Consider the following 15,179-nt stretch of genomic DNA (forward strand, 5'->3'; position numbering starts at 1 on the left):
CTAAAGTGAAAAAGCTCTAAAATACAGTTGGACCAATAAAACCCAATGATACAATACCTACTGCATGTTTCCAGCTGGAGTAGTATATGCAATTATCAGGAGTAAAAATATCTAGAATTCAACTATGTAATATTCTTATATGTATATCAGTATATAAATACAAGGTGTCTTACATATCTCTTTAAAATAAGACTAAAATTGTTGCATGTTCTAAAAAAATACTTCCAGACAGCCAAAATTTAAAAAGTTTTACAATTAAAAATGGGGTTTTATGAAATTATTTTACATCCTTTTTAATTATAGTCTGAAATGGTATAGCACTTACTTTGAGAAGAAGAACAATCTGCAAAGTAGCTAAAGTAATTTTTTATCTGTCACTAAATAGAAGATGAACCATTCCAATCTCCCTGGAAAAAAAGCATACCTTTTGGCAAAGTTCTCACTCTGCTCTATTCCTCTTTGTGCTGTGAAATACATGAGGAAGTAGAACAGGACAAGAAATTAAAAAACAAACCACACTACTTTGTATTTTCAATTTCTTGCTCACTCTTGTATCTGTATAATCCATACCGTGATTTTATCAAAAATCTAAACTCAAAATACTTGTAACAAAGATGAAGCAAAAAAAAAAAAAATCATCAACTACTTCCCTGAAATAAATTCTGAAATAGTGTGGGAGAGATTAATAGTTCTTAAAAAAACCATATTCACTAGCATGACTTTGAGGAGCTAAATAACAGGCCTATAAACAGTCTGCAATTTTTCAATATAAAATATCGTTATATCTTTCAAAAAAAATCTAATGTGCCAAGTCTTATTAGTATTAGAAACATATTGCTCATAAAATAAGAATTGCTCTTTTGATTATGAATTTTTTGGCACCAAGATAATAAACACTGATTAACCAATTCTACCTGAGATACTCGATTTTTTTCCCCTAAAGCAATTTCTCGCTTCCCAGGCTAGGAGACCCTCTTGCGATGCTGCAGTAGCTTCTCTGGTTGCGCAGAGCCCAGAAAGCACACGGGGCTGCTGCTCCAAGCAAAGCTACAAGAAACAGCCTCAGAGAGCACAAGATCTGCTGAAAAAGCGATTTCTTGCTTCCTGGACGAGGAGATGCAGTTGCCATGCTGCGGTAGCTTCCCTGCTTGTGGAGAGCCCAAAAACCGCGCGGGGCTCCTGGTCCAAGCAAAGCTACAGAAAGAACCTCCGAGAGCACTTAGATCCACCTAAAGCAGTTTCTTGCTTCCGGGCTAGGAGACTGTCTTGGTTTTGATAGACAGGTATTTGCCAGGGAAGATTGGAGTCTCTCTTAGAATGTGGACATTCAATCCAACGTGGAATATGATGAAATACATTACAAAGACAAGAACCTTACACACGTTTATAGCAGCACATCAGCTACAGACATTTTGAAGGAAAGGAACTAAGGTCTCCCAGTGGCAGCAAGCACCATTTGTTTCCTTTACAACAGAAGGTGCTTCTAAACCAGGACTACAACAAAAACCCCACACATTCAAGGACCTTCCCGAGCTCTGTTCATTTGCCCAAGCAAGCATGAGTTAGAATCGTGCAACTCCCTAATGCCCTATTATCAAGGGTCAGCAAGGGAGAAGATCCCAGTTCAGGCTCCCCCAGCCCATCTCCAGGTTTCTCTCTAAGCCCTCCAAGGGGCTACCTGCTCCCACTGCAGAACAGAACCAGCACCCAGCCAGCAGCTCCTCAGTCCTGGCAGGTCAGCGGCACTTCCAGGAGCACACCAGGCTGGCAGCAAACTGCCCAAAGGGCACTCAGCCCTAGACCCTTCAAACCCTCCAAAGTAGCTTGGCCAGGGGGCAGGGTCAGCACCAAAGACACAGACACCAACCTCAGGAGCTCAGGGTCATTGGCGACAGCTCAGAGCAGCCAAGAACCTCCCAAGGAGAAGCTCAGCAATGCTCCCCAGCACTGCTACCCAAGGTGACCTACAGGGACTGAGATCCAGCACCAGGGACCCTGAGCCTTACCCCCAGCAGCTGGGAATCCCCTGTCACAACCCAGCCCTGGAGAGCCCCCCCAGAACTGGCAATTCCCGCGGGTGCGTCCGCCCGCAGGCCAAGAGGCTCCGGCTGTGCCGGGACAGGGCCCAGGTCGGGCAACTGCTGCAATAAACAGGCGCACACAACTCCCACGGCGGGAACAGCTGGGCTCAGCCTCCTCCGGCGTCGCCCCAAAGCCTGGCCAGGGCTTCAGGAGCAATGCAGGAGCTGCCTTTGGCCCTGCTCCTCCCAACAAGGCCACAGGACTCATCTCAGGGCCCTGTCCGGCCTCTGAACACAGAAAGGTCAAGCCATGTTTCACTAATGAGCATGGACCTAGCCCAGAACACTAATGATCCTGGCTACCGCACTGCCGACAGGATACAAACACAACATCTGGGTTGAAGGCTCACCCAGAGGTCAGCTTTGCCTCAAGACTCTGCTTCAGGCCTCAGGCCTTCAGGAAGTCCCAAGCTGCTTGAACCTCTGCGCAAAGCCTGCTCCCATCTCCTGTGGAACCTCACAGATCAGGCAGCACTTCCTCGGCCCACTCCTGAGGCTATTTAGCCTGCCAGCAAAGAGCAGGGGCTGACCTGGGAATGACAGGAGGCAGGGAGGGGAAAGGACCCTTTTGCTTCCATCCAGAAAGCCAAAGGCCGTCAAAAAACCCTCTGGTGAACACCTGAGCAGCACCAGGAGATGAAAGGCCTGGCACTCCTGACTCCCAGAGCTCCCAGGCCTGCCTGGCCACTCACCTTCAGCCCTTGTCTTGGACAGCAAGGCAATCCCAGGGACGGAAATCCAGGCTCCTGCTGCTCCTGGACGGAGGCACCCAACAGCTCCGTGCTGTTTTATTTACTCTTTTATTTACTGCTGAAGTGATTCACGTTACTTGACATACTGAAAGGTTTCTTATATACATAAGGGTATCAGGCCCTTATGACGCACCAGTCTGAGATGGCTGCAAGTTCCTACGGAAGATGAAGCAGGGCAGAAAGGGGAAATAGGGAATAACATCAGTGACATAAGTTGGACGTAAGAAGGACTTCTGGGGGGGAACATGAGGTGCAGCTGTGCACTTCAGTTACAAAAGATGCTGATGTCGACTGGGGTTCTGAAACAACTTGAGTATGACAATATCAGCTGCTAAGTCAGATGAAAACAAGCAGGCAGATGGCAGATGTTATTCTAAGGCCTTGTCTCAAGATGGTGCTACTGTGTGCTGGAAGAGGACAAACAGGGATAAACCGTGTAAGAAGTGGAAAAGTTGATGTAAAGATGGAAACCATTTCAGGGATTTTTTTTTTTTTTTTTTTTTTTTTAATCAGGGAAGGATGTAATGGGTTAAGAAGCCAGAGAAAGGCAGTTAAATGCACTGAGCTAGGTGGCAGCAACTTCTGAGAAATGCAATGCAAGGTAAAGTAAGGCTGGAGAATACTAGATGCTAGCTATTGGACAAGGATTTGGTAATATATCCCAGATTAAGGATCCATTACAAAATGAAGGTTAAAGAAGCATTTGTAAAACTTTGGGGTTGATTCTGGGCCATTCTTTTAGTCAGCTACAGAGAAGATGTCTCAGAAGAGAGACCAGGATGAAAGGAATGAACAAGTGCAGAGATGGCAGCTAGGGCTTATCCAGCATTCTTTATCAACTTGGATATTTCATGTCATGTTCTTTTCCAAGAATTGGTAATAGCTGCGAAGTAAAAGTCTTCTCTGCAGCCTACCTTTTTGTAGGTTCTATTTTTCTAAAAGAGATCTGTGTTAGGTGTGGTTCAGTTACATTTTGTTGGTGGCTGTTAGATCTCATTTTGCTCAAATACTGTATTTAATAGACTGTTTGAATTGCAAAACAAAAGTTGCCTTCCTGGGGACTCTGACTTGCGTTACTCAGTGAAATAATTTAGACAATTTTACAGGCTGCAGGTATTCGGCAGGCTGGGGAATGCCAGGATAGTGAGGCACAAGAGCGCCTGGAAGTGAGCTTAGGGGAAATGAAGGGAAATTAACTTGTATTTTTCTCAAGGTTAATAATAAAACCAGCAACAGCAACAACAACAAAAAAAATCACCAAAAACCTGAACTGTGACTCTTCATTAAAACACATTTTCTCGTCCCAGTGGCTGGAATATGAGCCTTGTTGCTGAAGCTAACTGGACTTTTATCATTGTTTCTCTGAGGCCATTAGCGAAGATCTCTAAGGTCAATTTCTAAGCCAGTAGCTAGAAACAGTAGCTAGACCATTTGTAAAGTTGCCATTTACAAAATCCCTTTGAGAGAGTAATGGCCATCTTGCCAAATCTCTGTTTCTATACCTGCTTAGATTCTTTATCTGAGTAGTAGTTGTGCAACTACTTAGTATCTGAGCTTATCAGAGAGCTCCTTAAAAACACTGGGAGTAAACGTTTCGAGTTACAATGTTTTGAATTTCCCAAATACAACAGGCTAGTTTTCTAGCTAGAAGTTCATGCTAGAACTGAACTCCTTTTGTACCCTCAGTACAAGCGTTTCCTTTTGTAAAGTAGTAGTTACACCTGTTTTCTCTTTACAAAGCAATGGGATGAAAGAGAAGCTCTCAGAGCGGCTTCTCTCTTAGGATGTGCATAGATGGCACTTAGCATCATGTGGCAGCTGCAGTGCAAGGAAGTAACGCTGTTTACTGGGATTCTGGTTCATGGTGACTTGGTTGTACCCTGTCCCATCTTCTGTTAAAGGACAAAGGCAGCCTTGTGATATCTGACTTGGCCTTTACTGGTGGATATAAATCTAGCAGGCACTTAAAACAGCTACCAATACACTTGTCCTTTGTTTTGCCCTGCTGCGCAGAAGATACACCTTTTGCATCATATCAGATGATAATGCATAGAAATTTAATAGTCAGAAATATGCATTGATTCTGTGGTAGATCAGGCTGGTGTTAAATTTTTTACACATTCCATTACCAGGAGCAAAACCAAGTGAAGGAATAAAATGTCCTAATAAGCACGCCATCCTGGATTTGCTCAGAGAGTTTAAGCTTAAACTCAATTAATTGGTTCGAAACTGAAGAAACAAGTAGTATATTATTCTGGAAATAAGCAGTCCATGCCTACGGCTTTTGTTCTTTCTACTGGAAACAAACTTAAATTAGTGAAGTCAAATGGTATAAGGACAGAGCTTAATGTCTTCAATTGCACAGTCAAATAAGGAGGGAGATGAAGTTTTCAGGAAATTAAATATCCCCTTCAGTTCACACACATTCCTAAAACAATACAGCTGCCAAAGAGATGCATGATGTTCTCTCTTGGTTTATTCACTCAGGGCCAGAATTAATTTTTATTGTACTTATGTGATTTGATGCAAGGTGAAAGTTTGGTGTTGTTGGGGAAAAGGATGATTAGCTTCTAATAACCTGTAATAAGGAAAGGAGAGCATTTTAAGAACATGACCTTCCCACACATTGCAGTTTGTCTTCCTGTTGTACTACAAGTAATAAGCATCCGGACGAATGGGAAGCCCTGTCAGCATACTTAAAGCACCCAGAAGGAAGCTGTGAGGGCATGGCCGCAAGACTGCAAAGGTTTCATCTTTCTTTCTTTCTTTCTCAGGGTTTCATGGTGTCCTGAATCCAGTCAAGATAACGACTCACATTTGTATAAACACCAGGTATGTCTTTGCGGCCACAGCCTATTCCCCAGCTGATGATTCCAATCACATCCATACGATCGTCCTTCACACAGACCAGAGGCCCTCCAGAGTCGCCCTACAAGAGAAGCAGCAGATTAGTAACAATCTCTTTGTTTGGTTTGGCATTGCTTTTCCCACCTCCACTGGCTTTAAGGGTTCACTAGTGTTTACAGAAATACCCCATGCAGTATGCTCACAAATCAAGAGCTCTTAGTACTTTTACCTAAGTCACTTTCATGTTCCAGACTGCCTCAATGCTCATCTTATGGGGAGAGATAGAGAAAAATACAACACCAAGGTGTCTAACTTTGTATGGAGCTCATTTATGAAATGCAGGTAAAATGCTGAAAAGAACAAAGAGAGGAAGGCCCTTATTCAAGCTATAAAGATCCAAGGGGTTTTAGACTGTTGTGTGTAACAGTAAGGCAAAATTATTAAATAGCTGTTTAAACAGAAAGGATGTGGATTGAACGCATGCCTTCCTTTTTCCTCATGTCATAGCTGTTTGTTCTCTACCATCTTTCAGCTTTTATCCTTCTTTGCACTACTTTTCAGTAGAGGGGCACCCCCTTCCTTCTACAGAACCTCCTGCTGAGTTTTGCATGCTCACATAACAGAAGATACTAGGAAATGATGGGGTGGGTTTTCCTGTTCAGTTTTGTGGTATTTCCTGTATTTGGGATTTTCGGTCTTTGTTGCTCTGGTTTGACTGCTTAAGTGTTTCCTGCCTTCCCCTCCATGAGGGGTGGGGGAAGAGAAATTAAAGAGGAGCCACCAGTTCTATTCTGTTCATCAAAAGCCTACTAGGACTGCCATGTAGGCAAAAAACTTCTTTAAACAATTTTCTGAAGCTTTTTGTTTAGTTAGCTCAAAGTACAGAGGAAAGAAGAGAGACAAGGAAAAGAAAAAAGAAGAACAGAATAGGGTTTACCTTGCAGGCATCATCAAGGTTCCTTGTGTCTCCTGCACATAACATACTGTCTGTTACTGTCCGGTTGTCTAGATACTGTGCTGTGCACCGACTAGCTGGGAACAATCTGACATGGCCTTCCTTCAGGTGCTCTGAATAGAACGGAGAAACTGGAAGGAAAATGACAACATGTATACATACATATGTCTCTGTATGTGCATATATATGTTTTCTAAAAGTTGCAGTTCAGTTTCCATAGTTTAGGGGAGAGTGAACTGAAGTAGCTCTGTGGCTAAACTAAAATTTCCTTGCAAAAGGGTTTTTTTTATATCTTGCGTGTTCCACTTCAATAATCAGAACCGCTTAAATCTCGTTGAGAAAGAATATTGTTTCTTCAGCAAGCTAGAGAGGTTTTATGCAGGCTCCAAATTAAAGACTGCTGGGTTTCTTGGGTGGATAAGTCATCTTCACAGAGTTACATCAATCAAAATGAAGTAACAGGAAATGTCTATGAAAATGCCTTAACCGTATGAAACAGGATCCTAACTTTTTAACATTAGACTTGTACTAACAAAAGTTAGATGCTTTGTCATACATAATACTGAGTAACTGCTACACTTAGGTTGGAATGGAAGAGATTTGCATGGTTGATTTGGACGTGGGTTTTATTCTCCTGTACAGCTACAATTTCACAAAACTGGAAGTTGGCAGGATTGTTGCTATTCAGTAGAGTTTTGAATTACACTTGCAGCATCTTTTCCCTTTCAGAATTTATCCTGTACTCCCTGTAAGCAATGCTGAGGACAAGCTTTAAAAGTACCTTAAAAACACTTAATGCCACACTTACATGCTACGTCTTTAGGTCTGTTCCAAAACCCCTATGGGTCCAAACTGTGATTAGGTCTTGTATGATGGATGCTTCACAGTTTTTTCTCTTACTAAGTTTACAAGTTAGTGAATTTAAAGAAAATGGAAAAGGAAGAAAGTAAAATAAGAACTGGGGGGGGTTTTTGTTTGCTTTAAATACAGGTCCACCTGTGTACACTTTCACACACTTTTTATTTCTGTTTGTTATAGCTCACTTTAAAAGCAATTTAACCAGCCTTTTAATGTATATCTGGGATTGTTATTTCTTTAGCCTTTTGTTTTGCTACTCTCTGCATCTCTTAGAATAATGCGTCAATCTGCAACTGTATGGTGTATCAAGCCTTGAGAGAAATGAATTTCTGTCCAAATTACAGTATATAAATGTACTGAGTACAGCAGATGTGGCAGCCCTGATTGCAAATCTTATGTCTTTCCTACCTTACTCATTGTGCCTTTCTTTTTTAGTTTTGTACTGTGGAGAGTATCGGGGAAGACTCTACTAGCCCATAGGGCTGACAGAACTGAGACGAATAACTTACAGTAAAACTTGGTTTTGAGTAATTCCTACATCCATTTTGTAGTGCTCATATAAGCCATTATGATACATTACACATTCAGTGATGCTAAAGGCTTGAATTCTTTGAGGGCAGAGGACTCAAGGTCTGGATGTATAGACATGTATCTTCTACTTACATTCTTCATTTTTGCCATAACCAGAGATCTCACATTCAGTCCAGTCAGGCAGCTGCAGCTCTGGCATGGGGAGGCAGGCAGCACGTACAGTGCCTGTTTCAACAGCACAGTCTTCTGCATCTGACTTCAACTGCAACAGAGCTGAACAAGGAAAAATATCCCCACTTCATTAACCACAAATTTGAGCCAGTCATGACCTTCCAGTCACAAAGCCAGAAAAGTTTCTTACCAATATCATTGTTGAAATTTTCTGAGTCAAATCTCTGATGCACACTGTAGTTCTTTACTTGAAACTTCTGTTCATTTTCCTCGGGAGTTGCTCGGGAAGTCCTATCCAGTACAATCTTCAGCTGATTTGTACTAAAGCTGAAGAACAAGAGAGTCTCTATTCCTGTGTTAACTAGGGCGCACCTTTCCCTTGAAGATGTGCTGTTGGGAAGTCTGCCCTTTATTTATTTATTTATTTATTTATTTATTTATTTATTTATTAATTTTTAGCTCTATTACTACTTCGTTACCCAGGCAGATTGACTTCAAAGTGACCTATTTGCCTTCTTTTTTGCTCTATATGCTTACAGCCATCGGGGCAAAGTTCCTTGGCCAGCCCCTTGCTGTTCTCGAGTTTCAGATGGTTCTGCATGTGTATTGACAATTGTGTTCTTAAGGTAACTGATACTTTCCTGTGGTACCTTAATGACATCCTGCTAGTTTGCCCAGTTAAATGCCTCTCTGCAATGCTCAGCACAATTAACTATAATCTTTAGTGCAGACTTACTGGGATAGAGGGGGTTTTCCAAGTCTTATACCCTTCCAGTAAAGCTATACTGGATGCTTCTATTTTCCAGACCTTTTACCCCCAGCCCTCAACTTACCCTTCCTCAAAACAGTGAGCTGCTGACAAAACCCAGCAGGAACTGATCAGAATTCCTCCACAGAGAAAATGCTCTCCAGGCACTTGGTGATACTTCACAAAGATGGCAGCTCGCCATGGGCGAGCTGCAATGTCTGCGTAGGAACCACCTTTAATCCTGTACCGGCGTACTCTGCGCTGCCGTAATCCACAGGTGGCTGTGGATGACAAACCCATAAACAGCCTTTTGTCTGGGCACTCTTGCTTTGAGTTAAGGTTAAGAGCCTGATAGTCACCAGTCCATGTTGAGGCAGCTGGCCACCAACTGTTTAGTATTTGACTCATCACTGTTTCCTAGGAAACTTGTATTCTGATTTGAGAAATACAGTAAGGAAACCCTGCCTTTTCCTGTCCTCCATTTCTGTAATCTTCCCTTCTGGCAGAGCAAGAGGCATTTCCATGAGAGTGAAGCTACAGAATCTCTTTTTGATCCAAACAACTTTTTTTTGTTTGTTTGTTTAACTCCAGCCCTTTTTTTGCTGGAAGATGCTTGAGTGTAATACAGCTTTTTTTCTCCAGATCTTATTTTAATACAGATGACATGCAGGACTGTAATGCTTCAAAGAAAGAGTAGAACCAGGAGTGCTGGTATCCTTACAGCAAGTAGGCCCATTGCAGTACTCCCATGTGAGCTGATTTCCTTTCAGGACATGGCACCAGGGCTTGCTGTCATTATCAGGATTCCTGCAGCATAGGAAAGAGAAGAGCTATTTGTATGATCAGATCTGCAGAGAGTTTGCAGACACCTCAAGGTGTCAGACTGTGACCCGAGTGCATTCTTTTTGATACGGGGGGCCCTAAGGGGGCACTCCCTAAGTGCAAATGAAATTTGCACTTGCAGAGCCTGATCTTAGGGAAGTATAAATAGGCCAAGTGGAATAAAATTACTATTGGAAGTGAGTTTCATTGCCACCAGTAACGTGCTTTATTAATCTGTGTATAAGATTAGAGCCTTGCCTTAACAGTACTGCAAGACAGTTTGGTGGGTTGGTTTTTTCTTTCGTTGTTCTATAATCAACTACATACCTACAGAAATTGTGACTACCAAGGCCCAGCTGGTAAGCATTTCTTCTCCAAGCAGTATATAGCTTGTTGACAAGGATTCGAGAATTCCACTTCAAACAGGTAGCTCCAGAACTGGTAACACTGTGGCTGACGCGGTAATCTGTGCCTCTTCCAGATCTGCAGCTGATGTTCCTAACTTCAGTAAGAAAGCTGCACGTTAACCGATTGATGCAAAACTGTCGGTTGTTCCTAGGTGTGATTTCTGGCAAGGCATCTATATATTACCTCTATGTATCTCATTCTCTCAGTGTCTTAAATACTAAAAGCCTAAATATGATATACCATGAGAGTTTCAACTTTTTAGGCTACAAAAATAGCCCAAGTTCACAGAGAACCCTTATATATGCAGCAAATAATGGAAATTCCAACGTCCATTTCCTGTCCCCTGCATATACCTTTAGAACAGGAGGGCACACTGCAGTGTTCCCAGGTGTACCTTCCCCCTTTGTAGATATAGCACCAAGGTCTGGAATCCTCATCTGGGTTTCTGAAAGAGTTACAATATTATGCATCATTTTAAAGCTATTGTCAGTAGTGTCATGTAGGCCATCTAATTCGCTTAGTTCTGCTCTGCAGTGAAGATGTGGACTGAACCATCAGAAGTTGCTAGAATTCCTATTTTAATTATAAAACTGTGGAGTACACTGGGGTGAAGATGAGATGGCCAGTAGCTAGCAGGAGTGGACAGCATGTTTGTGCAGTTTAGGTCATGTACAGGAAACACTGTATTCTTACAGTTTTGATCAGGATTTGAAGCTGTAGAAAGCTGAATCAGAAGTGGAGTTTAGGGAGGACTGAGAAGGGGCAAGAGAAAGACTCTGGGGTGAGACACACTTGCATTTTGTAGTCTGCCACAGACACCAGTCTAGGAAGACCTGAAGTGCAGACACGTCTACAGACATGGCAATTACTGCTCACGGGCTGCACAGTATCTGCACCTGTGCAGAGTGTTCCCTGCTTGGTATCAGACTGCAGCAAGCAGCCATTCTTTTGCTCCAGGCTCTTAGAATGGGCTAATTCCTGTGGCTCTGACCCTGTGTGCCATCAGCCCCTCACCTGCAGTAGTTGTGATTGCCCAATCCCAGTTCAGCAGCATCCTCTCTTTGGCCACTGTACAACCAGTCCACCAGGCCATTGCTATTCCAATTTAAACATTCAGTTCCACTCTCTGCCGTGCTCCAGATACCCCTATATGTTACTCCAGTGTCTTTGTAGCATTTAACTTCAGTATGTGAAAAAAAGGTAAGATCTGAAAATCTAAGGACAGCATACCAATTCTTTTCCCTGACAGTTTCCCCAGTCTCTGTTCTGTTTAAACTTGGCTCTCAAATGTCTTGTCTAGTAAGTCAGTGAAAATGCCCTGTCAGGCAGTCTGTAAGTGTATATGAAGGTCTTCAGTTACAAAATTTTAGAGTTTTATTAAGAGACACCTAGAACAACCAAGATGTGCTTAAAAGTTCTTTGTAGTATTAGCTTTAGAATAAAAAAAGACAACTTACTAGAGAGCCTAGCCTACAGCAGGAGCTTCTGGGTATCTCATCCTTGTGTACTGCACAGCTAACCCCAATAGCATTGTTCACAGCAGTTGATGCGGTATACTCACCTATTTCACACTGCTTCCCTGAGAAACCTTGGTGGCACTGGCAGATGAAGAGCTGTGGGGAATAATGTGCCTGTGAACACTGGCCCCCATTGTAGCGTTTATTTCTGGTGCAGGCTATGGAATAAGCAAAAGCCAGGAAATACTGTTAGATTTCACAGAAGCAAGAAGCTGGAAATGTATACACACCTTTCATTTTCCTGTCAGTCTCTTTTAGCCTGTTCTGTTTTTCCCTACCCACCTGTTATTGCCATGTGCTTACAGACTTTTTGTGTAGCGCTTCAATTTTTTCTCTGTTTCATTCTCTCCACATATTCTGCCAGACTTTCTCAGCTCCATCCCCACTCCCACTTAGTCCCGCCCATGACAGTGTATACGGGTATTTTCTTTTCTATCCTCTTCTATTCCCAGACAAATTTTCTGTGCAGTAACTCTGGCCCTGACAGTGGATGATTAGATGGACAAGCTCTCACCATTTCCTTTTTCTTTGTCATACTTGCCTCTGACAGGCACAGTGTGGCAGTGACTCCGACCACTGTCACACCTACAGTATTCGATTCTGCTCCCTGAAAGCCTCAGCCAGGTCCCCCTGTATTGGTAAATTTCTGCAGATGAATTATCTGTGCAAATGGCTGTAATCAGAGAAAGGAAATCCTCTTTTAGTTCAGGGAAAAGACCTGGCTGAACAAAAGGACTCCCTTCTATTTTCAGGAGAAAAGCATCTGTGATGGGAGCATCTGTCTAATGGGTTGCCCTTTTTCCTTCTCAGACCACAACTGTCCCATCTCTCTCGCTGCTGTGCTACCAAATGTACTGTTCCACTATTGACTCGTCTCTCTTTCTTTCAAGAAGAGCAGAAGGAGGGGAAAACTTTGTTGTGGATGGTATTAACGCTCTGGTATTTTGCCTTCTGAATCTCTCATCCACATAACCATGTCAAAAAGCTCTCAGGCTCTGTTTCTTCAGCATGATTTGCTTTCCCCTCCCATGTTCATAATGCTCCAGCTAACATGGTTTTAGTTAGCCTGGCTTACCTCTAGATCTGGCTCCTCGTTTGAAACGCATGTGTAAGTCCTGCAGGCAAAGAAGGTTAATTCTGTGAGTAACTGCTCTCTTAAAAAAGATGAGAGAACAAGTGCCTTCAAAGAGTCAGTCCTTTTCTTAAGGGCATGTAAATCAGGAAGCTCTGAGGAATTGTCTGCCCTCTTGTCAGACAGTACAGTGAAAAGTGCCTCTAGTACCTCAGTATGGGTTCCTAAGAATTGTAAATCATTTTGTTCCACAGATTACCAGGTGATTGCTTGTCATCTGAGTGAGGTGAATTTGGGATATGCTGTACTCACATTGTGTGTGAAGTCATTATGTGTTCTTGGGGCGTTGCAAATGTTAACTAAAGCTTGCCAGCTTTCTGCTATTTGAAGGAGGTTCAAGCAAATAATTTCCAGGGTAGGTACAGTCAACAGGCAGTTACTTTTGCTCACTGACATGCAGTTTCCCCATGAGACTTTGTAGCTTGATTATCTTTAAGAGATATGTCTCTTGCAGCCAGTTAAATGAAATATTTTGGATAAAGTTTAATGGAGGAAACCAATTTAGAAAGCTTCTTTGATTAGGCCACAAGAGAAAGAAGATAAGAAGGAGGAAGGGTGGGATAGCAATTTTTTGAGAAAGGGAGTAAACGTTCTGGAATTGTGTAGCATTTACTCAAGCTGTGTGTGGTGTGAGGCTTAAAGTGAGGGGACAAGGGAACCACTGACGTGCAGTTTTAAGTGAGAATAGTGATGAAGATGATGACCATAGAAAACGGAAGGCTGGTTACAATGGAATTCTTCTTAACAGTGAAAGGTGACAGTGAACAGATACACCAAGAATACCCAGAGAAGACTTGTCTACTTGCAAGTCTTGAAATGAAAACGAGCCAGGATAACACATAACACATCCACAATGATAGACTACTTTGTAACATTTTTCTTCCTCTGATTTGTAGTGAGCTAAGCAGATTCTCATTCTGTCTGATGCAGACAGCTGCAGCCAATGGCAAAGAAATGCTGCTGAAAATACAGGAAGATGGCGAGAGAATTATTTGATGCATTAGCCTCTTACCTGGCACTGGGCAGTCATGATTGCTCCTACCAGCACAAGGAGACATGGGAGCTTGCCTTCCATTCTGAGTGTTTTTCACATCAGCTCTAAAGATCAAATTATCTGTAGAGACAAAAAATAGGATGTTGAACAAAGGAAGTTTACCGTGTGAATGCAGTTCAAGGTGTAACTTTAAATGAAAGTTTTAAATGATGAGAATTCCCTTTATACATTTTTTCAACCCATCACTTCTCAGCTGTCTGGTCTAACTGTCCTGGTCTTCCTAGGGAAACTGCCAGGCTGGATCCAGATGTGCTTTTACTTGATAAACTTAGAAACTCGATAAGCTAAAGCACACTCATTTACATCTGGAGGAAACTGAGAGAGTGCTTCCTGGGGAATTATACAGAAGTAAATTCCAAGTACTTTTTCCCTAAATTGTAGGATGCCAACAGTAGTACCATGTGCACTATTAGAGAGATGGGCTTATCTGATGATGCAGTGTAATGGTGATTTAAATGCGTTAATTGAGATTCTGATTACTGACACCTACTTAAGAGATCTCTTGCAGAGGGTCTGCTGAAGGGTCAGTTTGTGTTAACCGTGGTTTAAGAGGATCTGCATTTCTTGTAGACTGCTACTTTGGGTGAGAGTGAAGATTCTCTCTTGTGTAGAGAATGTGTAGGCAAAATGACTTTGCTTGATGATAGGTGAGGACTTATTTTCAATATTTCTACCGATCCTTCCCAACTAAGCCTTTAGTTTTTACTAGTATCATACGCTTTTGCTAAAAAGGCAGAGTTATGGCAATGGTCTGGCAGGCTAGCTTTTTTTCTGATAGTCTCATTTATTTGTTGCAGCATCTTTCTGTATGTCCCTTCTATGCAGTCACAACTATACATTATTCCCTCTAATCTCTTCAGCAGCTTTACACTTCAAAGCCCTCTTCAATCCACCAAGAAGAGTTTCTGCTTTCTCCAAATCGATTTACATAGTCTGACTCGTCTATCAGTACTCTTGGGAGAGAACCTTCATTGATCCCTAGTGGAAGATTGTAAGGTGTCATGTAGATGTGGTACCATTGTGGGGTAGGTGCATCTGTAGGCTGTACCCTTCCTGAAAGTGATGAACTCTTGTCTGTCATAGGAAGAGATAACACACGGTAGTTCTAATCCTAAGGCTTTTCTGACCTTTGCTATAATCTGCCCATAGCTAAAACACAGACCTTAGGCCTCAGACTGGAGCTGATACTGTCAGGCAAAGAGGGATGGAACAAATAGAAGGATGAAAATGGGATGACAGTGACTTCTTTCATCTTCTTTCCCATGCAATTAAACCAAGGCACAAAGCTGTAATTGCTGCTACC

The 15,179-nt window shown here is 42.4% G+C and overlaps 1 pseudogene; it reads right to left on the reverse strand.

The window, feature by feature from the left end:
• Positions 1–5,283: 5,283 nt before the first annotated feature.
• LOC136303992 (tissue-type plasminogen activator-like) lies at positions 5,284–13,915 on the reverse strand (annotated as a pseudogene).
• Between the last annotated feature and the right edge of the window lie 1,264 nt (positions 13,916–15,179).

This window comes from Chamaea fasciata, unplaced genomic scaffold (genome assembly GCF_029207755.1).
Source record: "Chamaea fasciata isolate MVZ Bird 193981 ecotype frontalis unplaced genomic scaffold, bChaFas1.0.hap1 SCAF_46, whole genome shotgun sequence".
Classification (NCBI taxonomy): Eukaryota; Metazoa; Chordata; class Aves; order Passeriformes; family Sylviidae; genus Chamaea; species Chamaea fasciata.